Source organism: Podarcis cretensis (assembly GCF_951804945.1).
Source record: "Podarcis cretensis genome assembly, chromosome: 14".
NCBI classification, from domain to species: domain Eukaryota; kingdom Metazoa; phylum Chordata; class Lepidosauria; order Squamata; family Lacertidae; genus Podarcis; species Podarcis cretensis.
The window spans coordinates 19382768-19397501 of NC_137183.1; the positions used below are offsets into that span (position 1 = coordinate 19382768).

The 14734-nt window shown below is 44.7% G+C and overlaps 1 protein-coding gene and 1 long non-coding RNA gene across 2 annotated transcripts in view; both read right to left on the reverse strand.

Moving 5' to 3' along the window:
• LOC307203547 overlaps nucleotides 1-14734 on the reverse strand; it is a 117502-nt gene that overhangs the window by 81277 nt on the left and 21491 nt on the right. The window lies entirely within an intron of this gene.
• The window catches only part of LOC307203506 (uncharacterized protein), a 57009-nt gene that overhangs the window by 40311 nt on the left and 1964 nt on the right, over nucleotides 1-14734 (reverse strand). The window lies entirely within an intron of this gene.

Genomic DNA, 14734 nt, shown 5'->3' on the forward strand with positions numbered 1-14734 from the left:
TTGAAGGATTGCGTTGGATTGTGATTTTGAGTTGAGTAGTATTTTTCTGAGTTAACTTCCTGGTAAGCACATGGTCCTTTGTTCCATTGTGCAGTGGGGATTAAGCAACCCCTCCTTCCCTCAGAGTTCACAGTGACCCAAGGCAGTGCAGAATTGTTTTGTATTTTGAGATTTTTGAGATTTTGATTTTAAAATTTTGAGAAATTCTGAAATTTTGAAGAATTTTCAAATTTTTGGATTTTAAGATGGCTAGAGCAGCTTTTGATAGTGATGCAAAGCTAGGAATGCCTGTGCTGAATGAACACAATTTCATACACTGGAAGCAGCGCTTGATAGCATGTTTAAATTATAAGCACATTTTGGAAGCTTTAAACCCTCAACCTATGGGATCGTCTGTGGGAGATTTAGCCAAGATAAGTGCTTGGAGACGCATGAACAGCGAAGCTAGACACATAATTTGGAGTGGACTTCGTGATGAGCAGCTATCATTAATAAATAGTACAGATGATGCATCTCAAATCTTAAGAGATATTGAGCGTGTGTATGGAGAATCTAGCATAAACTGTTTCAGAAACTTGGTGTGTAAATTAACCAGATTGAGGATGAATTCAAAAGAGGAATTCACAGAGCACATCAACAAGTTTACTGAGATTATTCAAAGAATTGATCTGACTCCCAAAGCTTTTGATGAAGATACAAAGATAGCATTTTTGTTATCATCACTTGGACCACGCTTTAGCGCATTTATAAGTTTGATGGACCATAGACAAGGTCTGACTTTTAAAGACTTGATTGGTTATTTAAAAGAAGAATGCACAGACAGAGCTGAATCTCCAGTGAGAAATGCTAAAATCAAGGACAGTAGTTATGCATCTAGGCAATTTACAAAGTCCAAAGAGATGCCTAAGAAAGTGATTTGTTTCAATTGTAACAAAAAAGGACACATTGCAAAGAATTGCAGGGCTCCTAAAGCAAAGAAACCCCTCCCCTTTCAGCCAAAAGGGGAAAAGAAGGGAAATGTGAATGCACATGGCTACTGAAAGAAAGGAATTTAGCTGTCCAGAATCGTGAAAATAAACGTAATAAATGGATTTTAGATTCAGGTGCCAGCTCGCACTTTTCATATAAAAGGGAATATTTTAATGAGATAAATGATGAAGAAGAATCTGAAATTGAAATTGCAGATGGCAACATTGTTAAAGCAAAAGGTGCAAGTTCCATGAGTCTGAAATGCAATATAAACAATGAATGCATTGAGAACACAATCTCTAGAGTTTTGTATGTTCCAGAGCTGAGCTGCAATTTAATCTGCGTGTCCACTTTGGACAAGAAAGGTTTCCAGATCACATTTGGAAATGGAGAATGCAAGGTGACTAAAAATGGCAAAGTGGTCGCTCAAGCAAAGCTAATAAATGGTATATATGAGCTTGATCTTTCAGAGAACCAGTCTGCAAAAGTGGCACATTCCAACCAGAAGCATGAGGCAGATCTGGACCTGTGGCACAGAAGGCTTGGACATAGAGACACCAACGTCATTCTGGATCTACAGAAAAGAGATCTTGTAAGAGGTTTGCAGGTAAAGCAGAGCAACAAAGCTCCAGCAAAGTGTGTAAGCTGTATTACTGAGAAGGCTGTAAAACCTTCATTCCCACGTTGTGCAGAACAAAGAAGCAACAAAGTGCTTGACATAGTGCACAATGACATATGTGGACCCATGAATGTTCCCTCACTGGGAAAGAATAGGTAAAGGTAAAGGTACCCCTGCCCATACGGGCCAGTCTTGACAGACTCTGGGGTTGTGCGCCCATCTCACTTAAGAGGCCAGGGGCCAGCGCTGTCCGGAGACACTTCCGGGTCACATGGCCAGCGTGACATCGCTGCTCTGGCGAGCCAGAGCCGCACACGGAAACGCCGTTTACCTTCCCGCTGGTAAGCGGTCCCTATTTATCTACTTGCACCCGGAGGTGCTTTCGAACTGCTAGGTTGGCAGGCGCTGGGACCGAGCAGCGGGAGCGCACCCCGCCGCAGGGATTCGAACCGCCGACCTTTCGATCGGCAAGCCCTAGGCGCTGAGGCTTTAACCCACAGCGCCACCTGCGTCCCTCTGGGAAAGAATAGATATATTTTAATATTTCTGGATGACTTTTCAAGATTTTGTGTTGTATATTTCCTCAAAGAGAAGAGTGAGACAGTGGACAAGCTCAAGGAATACATTGCCATGGTCAAGAATAAATTCCAAAGAGCTCCAGCTGTGTTAATGAGCGACAATGGAGGTGAGTACTGCTCAAATGAAATGCAGGCTCTCCTGGCCAAGGAAGGAATTGCACACGTAACCACAATTCCTTACACACCACAGCAGAATACCATAGCTGAGAGAAAGTTTAGGTCCATTATGGACATGACAAGGTGCATGCTAAAGGATGCATGTTTGCCACAGAAGCTGTGGGCTGAAGGAGTATACACGTCAGTCTATTTGCAGAGAAGACTGCCAACTAAAGGAGCAGAGCGCACACCATTTGAACTTTGGCATGGGAAAGCTCCCAATCTGTCTCACATACGTGTGTTTGGAAGTCCGTGTTACTTCCACGTGCCCAAGGAACACAGACACAAGCTTGACTCCAGGGCAAAAGCAGGTATCCTGGTGGGATACGCCTCTGGAGGCAAAGGATACAGAATTATGGACTTACAAACTGGTAAGACAAATGCATACCATGCGGTTTATGTTGATGAATATGGAAAAGTAGACACTAAGAACACTGTTGTGGATTCTTCCAATGATTCAGAAAGGACTCAAGAGTTTGTATATTTCCCTTTTGAGACCCCACAAAGTAATAATGTGCCTTCGAGTGTTGCAGCGCCCCCTACAGGCGACGCACCAGAAGACGCAGAGGACCAGAACCCTGGCGGCACCAGAGACGAAGAGGAGGACTCAAATGGGGACATGCCTGCATTGGAGGAGGATGAGGAAGCTGATGCGGTCACAGAACCAGAGGTCAGGCGCTCGTCCAGAACCAACAGAGGTGTCCCACCATTACGGTTGTCCTACTTTGCAGGGTTGGCGTTTCCACAGGAACCTTCCACTTGGAAAGAGATACAGGAGATGCCAGCTGCAGAAGCCAGTCTCTGGAGGAAGGCCGCGCAGGAGGAGATGGATGCACTGCATCAGAACAAGACCTGGACACTCACTGAGCTGCCTCCCGGTAAGAAGGGCATTGGCAGTAAATGGGTTTTCAAGGTTAAGAAGGGGTCAGAAGGAGAAGTGCAGCGCTGCAAAGCTAGACTTGTAGCACAGGGATTTTCACAGCATTTTGGTGAAGACTATGATGAAGTTTTTGCACCAACGGTGAGGTACAGCAGCGTAAGAATGCTTTTGAGCATTGCAGCCTCCAAGAAAATGAGAGTGAAACACATAGACATTGCTACCGCTTTTCTACATGGGCAGATTTCAGAAGAAGTTTACATGAAACAGCCCAAGGGTTTTGTGAAACCACATGAGGCACATTTAGTGTGCAAACTTCAGAAAGGACTTTATGGACTTAAACAGGCTGCTAGAGCCTGGAACCAGAAGTTGCAACTTGGGTACAAGCAAGGCGATGCTGACAAGTGCTTGTACAGTAAGTCAAATAATGGACAATTCTCATATATCTTAGCTTTTGTTGATGACCTGATTATTGCCACAGCAAGTGAAAAAGACTATACACAGATAGTAAAACACCTTAGCAAAGAGGTGGAGGTCAAGGAGCTAGGAGATGTCCAGTACTACCTCGGGATCCAGGTGGAAAGAGAAGAGGACGGTTCATTTCTTCTCAGCCAAAGACAGAAGATCCACGAGCTGATTGAGCACATGCAGATGCAAGACGCACATCCAGTTGCTACACTGATGGCTACTGACTTCCTGAAGAATCAGCAGGATTCGAAGCAGTTGCCAGACAACAATGACTACAGGTCGGCGATTGGTAAACTTTTGTATTTAGTTACCACATGTAGACCTGACTTAGCTAATGCTGTGGGGATTCTTAGCAGAAAGGTGAATTCTCCCACTGAGCATGATTGGGCAGGTGTAAAGAGGGTGGTGCGATATTTGAAGGGTACCATGAATTGTAAATTAAGGTTACCAGCCGTCAGAGACCCTAAGTTGGTTGGGTATACTGATGCGGATTGGGCTGGGGATAATGCTGATTATAAATCAACAAGTGGTCATGTTTTCATGTTTGGGGATGGACCTGTTGCATGGGGCAGTTATAAACAGAGCTGTGTAGCATTATCTTCCACAGAATCAGACTACGTTGCAGCAACAGAAGCCTGCAGAGAGATCGCCTGGCTTGATCAACTCATAAAGGACTTTGGGTTGGTGAGAAAAGAACCTGTCAGCTTGCGAGAGGACAATCAAAGTTGCCTGAAGCTGACGCAGAGTGAGAAGTTCCTGGCCAGAACAAAACACATTGGGGTTAAATACCACTACATACGCCAGATGGTCCAGGATGGACTTGTGGAACTATCCTACTGCAGCACCCAAGAGATGACTGCTGACATCCTGATGAAACCCCTACCAAGAGAGAGTTTCCAGAATCTACGTTTCAAGCTGGGACTCTGGGTGGTTGAATAAAGTTGTTTATGTTTTGTGTATGTTGTATTGCCTGAGAAGGGGTATGTGGGATGTAAACACAGGAGCAGTCAATGACAACATTCCTAAAGTGTACATGTTAGAACATGGGGAGGGATGTCTGTCTAGCAAGCAGGTAAACTTCCTGGGAACGGACTTCCTCCACATGTGACCAGACGTGGGTGTGGCCTCACCTGTGCAGGTAAATGATAAAAGCACAGGGCAGGCAGCCATATCTCTCTCTCTCATCTTCATCTTCTGAAGGAGCAACATGCCCTCTTGGCTCTCAGCCAAGAGAGGACAGTACTATCTTCCTATAAGACAGATTATTAGTGTATTTTACCTTTTTTTAAGCTGTCTGCCTTCTGGGATCATATTATGAACAGAACGTGAGTAAACTCTTTTATACTTTTATAAAGACTGTGTCGTCAGTGGCGTAGCATGGGGGATGCAGGGGGGGCTGGCCGCACCGGGCGCAACATCTGGGGGTTAGGGTTAGGGGGCGCAAATCCACGGGTTAGGGGGCACAAATTACTTGCCTTGCCCCGGGTGCTGACAACCCACGCTACGCCACTGTGTGTCGTGTCTTGTATTTTAAGAGGGAACAAAAGGGGAAATTACCAGAGTAATTATTATAGTGGTTCTAGCAAACCTGTGCAGACGTTACCGTTGCAAACTAAAAGGGGAATGTCATAAACTCTGCTGATATTTTGGGAACTTGTTAGCACAAGTTGGATTAGGATATAATCTCACAATATATCCTCTCCTGCACCCCTGAACATTCCCACATAATGGAGCATCCAGTTTCAGAGGCAGTATACCAGTGAATACCAGGTGATGAGGATAAACAACATGGGAATGCCAGTCTGTTCTAGTCCTTCGTGTGAGCTCTCAGAAGATTTTGATCCAACAAGGCAATATCTATATTCTTAAACCTAGAAGTAGTTGGCAACAACACTTAGCGAGGGCGATGTATAGAGCTTTCACACTTCTCTTGTCAAGTAAGGGAACAGCGAAGCGCAAGTCAAAAAGAAAATCAAAACCAGCCCTATGTTCTCCACGCTGAAAGCGTCCTAGAAACAATGACACCTGGAAGGCAGGTTACATGTTGCAGGTAAGAAATTCACGAGGCGCATCTCGCGCGAACTCCAAGATGGGTTGAAGCGTCCGCTTCCTGTCCCTTGGAACGTAGATGCCTCGGATAGGATCCTCTGAGATGGAGATAATTTAGATGCCGGAAGGGGGAGAAGCGAGGTGCGTTTTCCTTCAGCTCTGCTCGGCCTGCCCAAGGCAGAAAACGTTTTCTCACTCTCTTTTTTTCTCTCTTTCTACTCCTCTGGAAGTTTCGTCGGGTGGACACCAGAATTCTGCAGGATGGGATCCTGACTCCCGCCCTCCCAGCTAGTTCTTTAAGAGGGAAAGACATTTTTTGTTTGTTTCTTACGAATGGGCAGAAAAAAACGGATGAACTCTTTGCTCCGTAAAACCAGGACGAAAATGACTGAGAATGAAAGGGGCTTCCAATGAGCCACAATTCCCAGCTTCCCAGCCTTCATTTCTTTAAAAAACAAAAGAAAAACATAGAATGTGGGACAAAACGTACAGACACCATAATCACTTTTCGAGAGATTTTTTTCTTCCTTTCAGTTTTACTTTATTCCTATCATACCCTGAAAAAGTAAATTTACGGGCATATTTTAATCTGGAACCGAGGCTTCCTAAACCATATCTATAGGGGTTGTTTGGCAGTGGTAAAATAGGATGGGATTGGGTTGTATTGCTCACACACAAATCGTTCTCTTTTCTTTGTAAAAGCGAAAGTTTTTTTCCTCCCTTGATTCCTCCGCTCTGCCCCTTTTGGTTTCGCTTCTGTATTAGAACATGTACAGTATACGCATTACTTTAGAGAACGAGCTAGCCAAAAGTAAGTAAGCCCACTCTAAATCCCACTGGCACTGAGGAAATTAACCGCGTGTTTAGCTTTCTCTCTTTCTCAGATATAGATGCACACGCACGTGATATAGTGGTTCAAAATGTGGTTGAACTGTGTCCGGTTTCTTTTAAAAGTCTCAATTTTTTAAAAAAATTGTCAGCGAGGCAAATATGATTTTAAAGAGCGAAGAATCATATCGATAGATCTCTGTCTCTTTTTAGAAGTAAATTTTGTTTAAAGGCTTCTGAGTGAAACTAGCTTTTATAATAATGTGTGCATGTGTGTGCGTTTTATTAACATATTATAGTATATAATGAGAAAGCTCACTCGGACCCCACCTAGTATTTTCAAATGTCTATTTTTCTATTAAAAAAAAAAAGTGCGGTCTGAAAAGGTGAGGTTCTTCAATCCTGGTCCCCTGGCCAGTTTCCCTGCCGGAAATTCCTGGCGGAATTCAACTAGTGATCAGAAACCTATCAAAGACTGAAAGCCAAATCTGACGGGAGTTTCGGAGACTTTGATTTGATGGTGCTGCTGCAAGAGGGCCCAACTCCTACAAGGTTTAGGTTGAATAATCTGGGTCCGGATTATATATGTGTGCTTTCATATTTGTATTTGCTTTTGTGCAGCGTTGCTCTTGCGCTAGGATCGATGTTGTGCTTTTTTGATATTTTCATTCCTAAATCCCTACAGGATAGAAAGGTGGGCTATATGCTTGAATTAAAGGGGGGCGTCAGGTGGTGTTTCCTGTCCCGTCCCCCCTTTTCAAGAGAGATGCCGGGTTTTAAAAGATGGGGGGGGGGTCGGAGCCCCAGTCTAGATCATGCTTTAGAAACAGAAACAGACACGTTATTGGGGAATCACTTGATTTCCATGGCTCTACTCCAAGCGCCACCGACGAGGCAATTCCAGCCACGTCTACTCGGACGTAAGCCCTGTTGAATTCAACGGGGCTTACTCCCAGGTAAGTGGGCTTAGTTTTACAGCCTGGATCTAGGTCCGACGCCTTTAAAGGCAACGAGAGCTAGATTACAGCCCTGGGTCCGAACAACTTGTTGAGTTGCGTTTGCCCGGAAAAGAGGTTTTGGCGCACACGTTGCAAATAAACCTCTTTGGCCAGGGGTGCTATTTGTCTTCAAAGGGGTTAGGTCACAGTCCCTCCTTCAAATCAGAACTGTCCCTCTCTTTGAGAAACCTAGCGACAGCGACAGGTGGCCATGGGCGTAGCCAGGATTTTTTGGAGGGACAGGCCTTTTGCTAGGAAGCAGAACCTCAGTTTGCTATGTATTTTATTGATTTTTATTGATTTATGGGGGGCAGCTGCCCCTTCCTGCCTCCCCTTGGCTACGCCCATGCAGGAGGCAGGTCCTTTTCAGCCTGGGAAGGGCCGTAGCTCAGTGGAGAAGATCTACTGGGCAGGCAGAAGGTGTGTGACTTCGGTTATATATTTTGTTGTTGCAAACCGCCTTAGGTGTAGTAACATAGAAAGGCGGTATACAAACTAAAAGTGAAATGAAGGTCCCAAGTTCAATCCCCGGATTTCCCAGGTAGGGCTGGGACCGGGAGAGACTTCTGCCCTGGAACCCTGGGGGAGATGCTGCCAGTCAGTGTAGACATTATGGAGCTACAGTATAAGGCAGCTTGTTTTGCTGCTAAGTTTCGGAGGTCCTAACTGGGGAATGGTCCTGTCTCTGTGGCAGAGCACCTGCCTGGCATGCAGAAGGTTCAATCCTCAGCATCTCCTGGTAGGGCTAGTTAGAGACCCCTGCCTGAAACCCCTCAAGAGTCTGACTCGGTATAATATGGCAGCTTCCTAGATTCCTAAATATCCTGTCAAGACAGGAGGCCGAAGCAAAACCCGCTCTCCCTAAGTTTTTATCAGATTTTGTAATGAAATCAGGAGAGAGCCTGTGGTCTTCTAGCTGCTCTGGGACTCCAATTCCCATCAGCCCCAGCTTGCAAGCGCCAGCGAACAGGGATGATGGGAGCTGGAGTACATCGACATATGGAGAGTCACAGGATAGCCGCCCAGGAACTAAATCAATCCTTATATTTCGCCCTTTTAAAAAAGGGAAGGGTAAACAAAACCAGCACAACAGTGTCTCTGGATGAATACACGGCATGGACACAGCATATACAATTAAAAGCCATTTTTGAAAGATCGTAATTTACAAAGAAATCGGCAAGCACGCACACAAAGGCACGGAAAGCAGCAGAGAAACCCACTTAAAAATATGGATTAATTCTGCTTTACAGCCTGTATTTTCTCCAAAGAGTTAAGAGACAGCGTCCATGACTGTCACAGTAAGTACACAGAAACACACCGTTCCCATTTTATTCTCACAACAACCTTGCGATTGGTGTAGATTGAGATGAGAGGCTGATTAGGTTGAGTGATGGATGTCTTGTGTGAAAGGCTGAATGCCTTGAGCTCTTCGGAGGAAAGGTGCAAGTATAAGTATGGCAAATAAACAAATAAATCACTGCCCTCCCCCATTGTTTGTCTCCTGCGTCTGTTACTCAAAAGTTTTTCTGCTTCTGTATGTGGATTTAGTTCTCACATTTAGTTCTCACATCGCCAGCGGCCACCAATAGAGCTATTCCATGTGAACTTTCAAAACATCGAAGCCACTGGTCAACTTCACATCTGGTGGCAGGGAATTCCATAAGCTAAATGAATGTGTTGTGTGGAAAAAACTACTAGCTTTTTCTGTCCGGAGTACACCGCCCGTCAGTTTCACCGGGTGATCTTAAGTCACAGTGTTATGTGAAGAAGAGAGTGGGAAATATCGTCTCACATTCTTCTTTATTATGTAAATTCGACTTTTTCTGAACTTCAAAAAATATATATAATTTAGTTTCCTATTAGGAAAGGTGCTCCAATTTCCATTTTTAAAAAAGTTTGTTAGCAACATAATCTATAACGTTAAGTACTTCCTAAAAAAATAATCTGTACAGTTGGAGTTAAGGAGATCGAAAAATGTTTAAGGCTGCAATCGTAGACACGCTTATCTAGAAGTAAGTCCCACTGAAGTAAGTGGAGCTTACTTCTGAGTAAATATGTAGAGGATTGCAGCATAGAGTTGTAGTCAACCCAATCCTGCTCAGAGTAGACCAAGTGAAATTAATGGACCTATGTTAGTCATGTTCGGTCACTTCAATGGGTCTGCGCTAAGTAGGGGTAGCAATGACGACAACCCAATGCCTCGTATTTTGCAAATACAAGGATACAAAAAGTGAGAACCTATACAAAGAGTTTTGGAAAATATAAGCTATTGAGATCAAAGGGCTAGGATCGCACTAAGAGGCTGCAGTCCTTTACTCGCTCCTGTACCCAGAAATGAGTCGAATTGAACGCAATGTGACTTACTTCTGAGTAGACAAACTCAGGCTTGAGCTGCAAATAGCTTTATCTGGAATATGTGGAGGGGGCGGTTGTGGGAGTATGGATTCTCACTCGTCTTTGGACGGCTGGTGTAAAACAATGAGCGCGATCCAACGCCTCTCACGTCGAGGAAAACTGTCTGGCCGAACTCCAGAGGACTGCGGAATGCACCCAAAACGCAGTAAGGATTGCGGTATGTGCAAAACCACAGAGTCCAGTCTTATGAAGAAAAATAATATTGGTATCTCCATAATTCCTAATACGGATCATAATTCTATCCCAGATGGCCAAATCGTCTGATCAGTGCTTAAATCATCAGAAGGGGACAGATTCCCCATTCCTTACAGCAGAGCGAATATAATAGTCCTAACTTTGCGTATTCATGCTTAAGTTATACCTAGAAAACCCGCAAAAGGTTCTAGAAGAACGAATATGGTAGGCAGCCAAATAGCCTCTGGGAAAGCTCCAATGCAATACAGTATATGAAAGTAACAGCCCTTTCCGACCACCTCCTCCAAATCTTCAGTTTGAATTTGTTTCAATCATCCTTTTCTACAGGGGACGAACCAAATTTGCCGCCCCAGTTAACAAAAATCTCCTTTTTAGACCTTTCCCAGTCATCTGCTGAAAAGCACTGCCCTTTGGTTTACTTTCCACGCAAGGACGAGGTCCGTTTGGTTAGCTTCACGTCTCTCAGATTTTCAGCCCCAGCGATGCTTCCAAAATGAGTAACGCAAATGGTCAAGGATCAGGATGCTGGAGAAATCCTTGCCCGCCCCAACCCCTCAGCCCCAGAAACGCTGCAGAGAATAATATGGGTGGAGGAAGAAGAAGGTACGATTCAGGAACAAGCATATGGACCCATCAGGAGCGAAATTAGATCTCCAAAGAATTTTAAAAATACAAGCACCTGTGATGCGTATTTTTACTCAGCTATAAAAGTGAAATCACGACTATTAAAATAACATGAATTTGTTTTAAACCCATGTGCCTCTCGCACCCAGATCCTGCCCTTATAGTTTCTAAACCTCCAGGCAGGTTCTATCGTATTTTCATTACTGTGCAGCATGGATTCGAGCGCTTTATTATTTTTTATTTTTATTAGTGGTTTTGGGATTACCAGGCCAAAGCTTGTCCCATCGCTTTACCAGAGAGGTGTGCTTAACTTCCGCCATTCAGATGTGCTTAACGTTGGCTCGATCCGTGAACTTGCAATGATAATAAATTTAATATAATAAATGCAATTTAAAAATTAAAGCCTAAAGCAATAATAATAATAATAATAATAATAATAATAATAATGGAAGAAGAAAGCTATTTCATTAGAATTTTTCCCAAATGCTTTGACTGAAGAAGCCGAATAGATAAATGGGGGGAGCGTTATGCACACACTTCAGTGTGAGTAAACCCCATCGAGTAGAGCAGGGCTTACTTCCGAGTAAGCCTTTAGGGTTCAGCTGTGAAGTGCTCTTCACACGCTGGTCAAAGAAGTGCTCTCCAAAAATTGAACCACAAACAGGCCCGGCCACCACCTTCTGGCAATCAGGAAAGCGAAGTCAAGCCCAGGGAGAAAGGCTTCGTTTATTTTACGAACAAGAGGTTGCAGCGAGTGTTTACACGAGAGCCGCTCCTTTAAAAATAAAAATAAATATGCACACACACACCGCGCCAAGAACCTGGAGAGGACTGATTCTGGAGACCAATTAGAAACGTTCCTCTTGGGGAGAAGATGGAACCAAGAGAGAGGTTTGAAGCCAAAAGGGCCAAGAGCTTTTAAGTACCTTGGGGTGGGGGGAGCGCTGGTGTTGATTCATAAAGCAGGTACTTGGGCAATCGCCATTCAAACCACGTGTCTGTGTGTGTCTGTGTGTATTTTGCTCGCCAAATGCACTTTAAGGCCGAGCAGGTGCAGCGAAGAGCCCCCCACCCCTCGGAGCAAGCCGGCACAAATTGCGCTTAACCGCGAATCTCAGCCTGGTGAGAGGTGAGCGCAAAGAACGCGAGGGGGACCTCTGAGTTTTGTTCTCTGGGGGCAGAGACAGGAGCCCTTTGCTGAAGTTCTTCAGACCAGGGGAAGGGGGAGAAGAAGAAAACATCATTCTTCGTTAGGAAGAATATGGGGGAGAGGGTAGACCGAGTCCTAAATTTGGACCTCTTCACAAGCGCAGGAGGCTCATAGTAGAAAAACTCTCTGGCTCTGGAGGCAAAATGAAAACACTTACGAACACCCTTTCACCCCCAATACTGGAATACCCAATAGAGAGACTAAACACGAGCCAGGACAACAGCAAAGCAAAGGCATTAAAAAAGAAGTTTTTTAAAATAAAATAAAGATTTTGACTTTTTTTTTTTTAAAGCATCGAAGTAGTTAGCATGGGTGGGAATTAGACTACACATTCCCCCCCCCCATTTTTCTGTTCTCATTTCGAAAATTATAATCTTATTTTAGTGTTATTTTTATTTTGAATTACATATGTGGGGATACCACAATATTGTCAATGCTTAGGGTCTCTAAATGCCTTAATCCGGCTCTATCCAACCCCACCCCACCCCAGCATTGTTTATCTGGAGCTCACTTTTCAATAAAGGAGTAAGAGAAAATGTTGGTTTTTGGGGTTTTTAACACCACAAAGTGAGCCGGTGGGCCAAAGAGGCTCTTCTATCTGGCTAGATTTTCAAGGAAAAACGATGCATTTAATTGAGCTCCATCAGAGGTAGGGAACATTCTCTCTCCCCCTCGCCCGCGCCATATTCCCCTCCTACGAAGCCTTCTGGGGACCACGTAGCAGGGGTGAGCGGAACCAGAACCAAAAGCAAGTGGAGCAATGCATGTGAACTGGACCTTTGGGCAATAGGTTACTGTCTACACACGCTTACATCGCCTCCATCCGGACGAACAAGAAGAGTGATCAGAGTTCAAGGGCACAGCCAGTCAAAACACACAAACAAGGAGGGTGCGCTCAGGACTGGTAAATGGGGAGGGAAAGCGCATGGCCTGAATAGAGTCAGAAGGGCCGGAGAGAGAAGCTCGGAGGTCCTCATTTGCCCTCCCCGGGTCCACATCACGTATAGACAGAAAGAAACATAGGAAGTTGCCTTATACTGAATAAGAGCAGTGGCCCACCTCGCTCGCCTACACTCCACACTGACGGGCAACACCTCTCCAGATTTTCATGGCAATGGTGTCATCCTGCGTGGAGAACCCAGGGATGAACCTGAGACCTTCTGCCTGAAACGCTCCGCCGCTAATAATAATAATAATAATAATAATAATAATAATAAATTATTAATAATAAATTATTATTATTATTATTATTATTATTATTATTAATAATACTCCACTCATCTGGCTGGGTTTCCCCAACCACTCTGGGCAGCTCTCAACAGAATATTAAAAACACAGTAAAACAACAAACATTAAAAGCTTCCCTAAACAGGGCTGCCTTCAGATGTCTTCTAAAAAGTTGTATAGTTGTTTATTTCCTTGACATCTGATGGGAGGTCATTCCACAGGGCAGGCGCCACTACCGAGAAGGCCCTCTGCCTGTTTCCCTGTAACCTCACTTCTCGCAGGAAGGGAACCGCCAGAAGGCCCTTGGAGCTGGACCTCAGTGTCCGGGCTGAACGATGGGGGTGGAGATGCTCTTTCAGGTATACTGTGCAGCAGACCTTCCTCTTAGTAATCAGGATGGTGACAGATAAGATAACAGATGCGATCAGATAGAAAGACCAGTCAGACAGAAGATACCTCAGCTAGGTTAGACAGAGCAGTAAGAAGCAGGCGCAGAGCTGGCGAGGCAGGCATCATCTAGGTCTACAGCAGAGTTTCCCAAACTTGGGACTACAACTCCCATCATCCCTTGCTAGCAGGACTTGTGGACAGGGATGATGGGAGTTGTAGTCTTAAAAAACAGCTGGAGACACAAGTTTGAGAAACTCTGATCTACAGCATGCCTGTGTGTCTTTAGAAACAAGGTTCCGGGGAGGCAGTGCTGAAACTAAGCAGGTTAGGTTCTAGACAGGTAACCCCCTGGGGAACCACAAGGTTAGAGTGTCAGATTAGGGAGACATGGGTTCAAATCCCCACTCGGTCACGAGGTTCGCCTTGGGCCAGTCCCTGCCTCTCAGCCCAACTTATTTCACTTTTTTTTTCCCGGAGGATAAAATGTGGAGCGGAAGAACCTTGAGCGCCTCGGAGGAAAGGGGTTGTTTATTACCGTTATTAGATCACCATTGTATTTTAAGGATAAAAGCAAAATCAATCAGATCCCTGCCTCCCGGGAGCTTGAATTCTAAGGGCAGGATTCCAGACAAAGTCAAGCACTTTTCATGTCCCCTTGAAATCAACGAGGACTCGGTTTTTAGAGACGTAGTCGTGTTTTAAGACTGAAGCATCAAAACCAACCATCCTGGATTCCTTGGCAAGGTTTGCGCACCGATGCGTTTTTAAATCTTTAAGGTGCCACAAGCCTGCCCTGGATTTTCGATTGGGACTGCCACAAAGGGATGGGAGAGACGAAGGCGATATTAGAGATGGTCGTGGGCAACTTTAGATCTGCAAACTTAGGTTTTAGGTTGGGGATTCGGTAGGCTAGATTAGACAGATAGGTATATTGCCTGAACATCGCCAACGCTCAAAAGCACGCTCTTGAACAGCTTTTTACCGAATCTTTGGCTGCTTAAAGTATAGCTTGCGGAAAACTTCCATCTTGCCGACCTGAAAACAGGTGTGTAGAGATTGGCTGTGGTTACTTAGCGGTAAATGACCTGCATTCTGTTTGTGCTCAGAGATGCTCTTTACCTGATGGTTGAA